This window comes from Microcebus murinus, chromosome X (genome assembly GCF_040939455.1).
Source record: "Microcebus murinus isolate Inina chromosome X, M.murinus_Inina_mat1.0, whole genome shotgun sequence".
NCBI lineage: Eukaryota > Metazoa > Chordata > Mammalia > Primates > Cheirogaleidae > Microcebus > Microcebus murinus.
This window is the reverse complement of record NC_134136.1, coordinates 8552203-8557166: the sequence shown is the minus strand read 5'-3', so window position 1 is coordinate 8557166 and position 4964 is coordinate 8552203. Positions and strand designations below refer to the sequence as shown.

Sequence of the window (4964 nt, the reverse complement as noted above, 5' to 3'; positions counted from 1 at the left end):
TCAATTTTAAAGATAATGAAAATAGGGCACATAGGAGGGAAGGAAGTACCCTATATTAGATGATACAGCCAGTTACTGGCAGAATTGGAGCTAGAACTCATGTTACCTCACTCTTTGTGCCATGTCCTTTGTACTATACAATGCTGCCTCTAATGTTTTCTCAACTGAATACTAAAATGATATGCTTGCTCATTTGTCCCCAGACATTTTCCTCTCACTTCATTTGTGCTTATGACAGATTGTAAACAAACCCATTGTGTGGGCTTTGGTCCACTTAGAGCAGAGGTGGAGAAACATTTTACTGTCAAGTACTGTTGATATGGAAAAAACACAGACACAGAACAAAAATATCAAGAAAAAAGTAGTATTAGTGAAAGCAACTCAGTTTTTATTTTTAAGAGAAAAATAAAAAATCTAAAGCATGCATCTCATTCACTTTTCAAGCTAGGGACCAGGAACATAAAGTTCTATTTAATAAACGTGTCATGGTAGTGAAAATGTAACATCTGCATTTGCCAAGTGAAAAAGTAAATCATTTTACTTGTCCATTTCTTGAAGCAAAAGAATTTAAAAAATAGCCAACCTATATTTTTATATTTTATTTTTTCCAGCATATTGTAGGGGTGCAAATGTTAAGGTTACGTATATTGCCCTTGCCCCTATGCTCCCTCGAGTCAGAGCTTCAAGCGTGTCCATCCCCCAGTTGGTGCACATCACATTCATTATGTATGTATATACCCATCCCCTACCCCCACACCTGCCCGACACCCAATAAAGGTTATTCCTATATGTCCACTTAGGTGTTGATCAGTTAATACCAATTTGCTGGTGAGTATATGTGGTGCTTATTTTTCCATTCTTGGGATACTTCACTTAATAGAATGGGTTCCAGCTCTAGCCAGGAAAATACAAGAGGTGCTATATCACCATTGTTTCCTATACCTGAATAGTACTCCATGATATACATATACCACATTTTATTAACTCACTCATGTATTGCTGGGCACTTGGGTTGTTTCCATATCTTTGCAATTGTGAATTTTGCTACTATAAACATTCGAGTGCAGATGTCTTTTTTATAGAGCATATTTTGTTCTTTTGGGTAGATACCCAATAATGGGATTGCTGGATCAAATGGTAGATTAACTTGTATCACTTTAAGGTGTCTCCATATTGCTTTCCACAGAGGCTGAACTAGTTTGCAGTCCCACCAGCAATGTAGGAGTGTTCCTATCTCTCCACATCCACACCAACATTTATTGTTTTGGGACTTGTTAATAAGGGCCAGTCTCACTGGAGATAAGTGATATCTCATTGTGGTTTTCATTTGCATTTCCCTGATGATTAGAAATGTTGAGCATTTTTTCATATGTTTGTTGGCCATTATTATGTCTTCTTTTGGAAAGTTTCTGTTCATGTCCTTTGCCCACTTTTTGATAGTGTTGTTTGATTTTTCCTTGCTGATTTTCCTGAGTTCTAAATAGATTCTAGTTATCAGCACTTTATCGATGTGAAGCTTGTGAAAATTTTCTCCCATTCGGTGGGTTGTCTATTTGCTCTCTTGACAGCTTCTTTGGCTGTGCAGAAGCTTTTTTTTTTTTTTTTTTTTTTGATTTCTAAGCACTTTTATTTAAAAAAAAATTTGAATTACACACACACGCACACGCACACTCACCCATAAGCACATTAAATACTACTTTGCCGTGACAACTAAGCAGACTTTACAACTCCTCTTAAAACTATTCTATGTGGAATACAGAATAACCTTTTATCTCAATTAACACGCATTTAAAAAGACAAATTTAAATATACTTGAGAATAGAGGAATCATAAATCAGTAGGAAAGATGCTAAGGTAGAAGCATCAACAATCAGCTCAGTAGACAGTGTCTATATTCATTTTCTATCTATAAAACAAGAACCTGCTAATAGTATTAGGTAAATATTAAAGTAATATAATTTTGCCCTGGTGCTATTTGTCACAATGCCATGAGATAATTGCACATTAATTCAGTTTTCTACTCAGAAGTTAAATTTGAGGTTTTTTTTTTTTTTGAAAAGTGAGTTATCATCACATCTGAAAATAGTAAAAGCAGAAAATGATTTTTAAAACCTTAATGCTACTGCTCAGTGCATGTAATAAAAAGTTAATGTTTATAAACATTTCATATTTTTAAGTATATTCCTTTAACTTCAAGAATCTTGACTTTCCTTGCTAGAAGGCTTTTTTCCTCAAAGATTCCTTTTAGGCTTACTTTGGTGTTCAGGATCTCCAATTATAAATGTAGTCTCTCATTTCCACATTCCGTAAAGATCATTTTCCCAGGGATGGTATTTGACTAAGTTGCTCCAGAGTCTTAGGGTGTAAACCACAGTTAGCAAGCTCCTTATGAACAACCTCCTTATGCAGTACTTTGTCCACTGGCAGGCAGATATTAAATACAGCAGTTGGGTCATGTGGATACAGTCCTACGCAGAAAGATCCGCTCTGTGAAGATTTGAGTAGCATGGTCACAGAATGTAGAAAATGAGGCATGACAGGACCTGTAATCTCCAAACTAAACTGATCTTTATATCCAGAAAGAGCTTGTGTCTTCACATTTACACTTCGTGCCTTAAGCATTTGCATTGTGGCACCTCGGAAAGCTGTAGGAGCTAAGAGGGTTGGTGGCAGTCCTGCCTGTGGACCTGAGGTAGCAATTAAACTCTTACAGTTGATCAAAAAATTGAGCAATGTGAAGGTATTGATTCCTTTCACCAACACAACAGACTCAGGTCTGTGATCCATTTGTACTTCATGTTTCTCTTTACGTAGCTTGATAGAGAGTATGTCTGGTTTTTTAATTTTATCTTGCACACCCATTTCTTCCAGCCAGGAAAAACTTTCCTCTTCATCCTCATCACTGATTACTTGTTCCTCCCCGTATCCCAAGCTTGCTCCAGATGTTCTCTTCTTACGGCCATTTTCTTTTACTAAAGGCAGAGAAAATTCAATACCTTCATTTTTCATAGCTTCTCTTAAACCTCGAGTTGTAGGAGATACGAGAGCTGTGATCACATCACTCCCTGCTAATCCTGCTGCTCGGAGCAAGACAGTAAACTGATAGGTACAAACGTAGAAATAGGGGCAGAGTTTTGTCTTCAGCAGATTATATAGAGAAGTAAAGCTCACAGACCAGTCACTCATTAAAACGTGTTGCAGTGTTTCATCATTTGACCAAGGGTTTGTCTCCCAGCGTGAGTTGATTTTTGTGACAGGTGAAAGGTGTGGATCCTATTTCAGTCTTCTACATGTGGCTATCCAGTTTTCCCAGCACCATTTATTGAATAAGGATTCTTTCCCCCAGTGTATGTTTTTGTCTACTTTGTCAAAGATTAGATGGCTATACGAGGATGGTTTTATATCTGGGTTCTCTGTTCTGTTCCACTGGTCAATGTCCCTGTTCTTGTGCTAGTACAAAGCTGTTTTAATTACTATAGCCTTGTATTACAGTTTCAAGTCTGGTAAATTGATACCTCCCATTTTGTTTTTATTGCCTAGAATTGCTTTTGCTATATGGGGTCTTTTCTGGTTCCATATGAAGCGTAAAATTATTTTTTCTATATCTGTGAAAAATGATGATGGTATTTTAATAGGGATTGCATTGACTCTGTAGATCACTTTGGGTAGTATATACATTTTAACAATGTTGATTATGCTGACCCATGAACATGGTATGGTCTTCCACCTGTTTATATCCTCTGCTATTTCCTTCTTCAGTGTTTCATAGTTCTCCCTGTAGAGGTCTTTCACCTCCTTAGTTAAATATATTTCTAGGTACTTTATTTTCTTTGTCGCTGTTTTGAAGGGAATTGAGGCTTTGATTTGGTTCTCACTTTTACTGTTGTTGGCGTATATGAATATCTCTGATTTCCAACCTGTATTTTTAAAGAAATATAAATGTTTCTAGATTTTTAAAGGAAAATGTTGCATTTCCAACCTAAGTACTGGAACCACATGCATCATTGAAATTCTTTCTATTATCATTCTTAATGACAAAACCTTTATTTTGTCCTCTGAAATGTGCGGGAGCAATCAAGAGATCCTATTTTGTTTCACAAAGAAAATATATTTCTATAGTGTCATATCTCTTGTATTCTTTAGGATAATATTGCTGAAGATTTTTGGAGTTGTGCTGCACTTTTATGGCTTGGGCATTTAGTATCAATAGGCTAGTGGACTAGATCGCATTTAGATAAGTTCTGGGTCATGTTAATGTGCTAGAGGTTCCTAACTTTAGGAAAAATGAGACAAAATACTGCCTGATGTTCTTTGTAGGCAGTTCTATTTGCAATCCCCCAAAAGCAATGTTTTGTGGGTACTATTCTTATCTATCCTGACTCCCTATTTGACTGCATTACATTGGAAAATGAAATAGATTATGTAAATGTGGGGAAAAAAGACTGAGGCTGGGAACTGTGTGGTGAGAGATGTCTTTTTTTCTGTGACTAGATGTATTGCTGATAGTCAAACAGATTGTGTTCTTATTCCCAGATCTCTTCTTCCCTACCTCCTACCCCAAAACACACACACACATACACACACATCAGGTCTTCTGGCAGGGCTTAAAATGGCACAATTTAGTTCAATAATTGAAAGTTTTGCTAGCAGAAAAAGCATCCCTAAAGTAGATAAACCTATACTGAGGTACATTTTCATCATGGTTGGCTTCCAGGTAGAGCTCCCTAGGATCTTACCTTTTCCCAGGATGCCAATCCTCAGGCAAAACTCTAGTCATCCTCTGTAGATATGCTGATCTGATAAATATTTTCTTGTAGAAAAAAAAGGAGTCTGAAGCATAATATGCGAATCAAAAGAGGAAGAAAAGGGTCTGCATTTCTAAGGGACTCTCTTGTTATTGCAGTAGTAATATGGCTGGGCTTTAGAATGAGACTGATTTTGTTGGAAGACTGGCTCAGTTACAT

At 36.7% G+C, this 4964-nt stretch overlaps 1 pseudogene; it reads right to left on the bottom strand.

The window, feature by feature from the left end:
• Positions 1-1619: 1619 nt before the first annotated feature.
• Positions 1620-3223, bottom strand: LOC105866141 (protein downstream neighbor of Son pseudogene; annotated as a pseudogene).
• Between the last annotated feature and the right edge of the window lie 1741 nt (positions 3224-4964).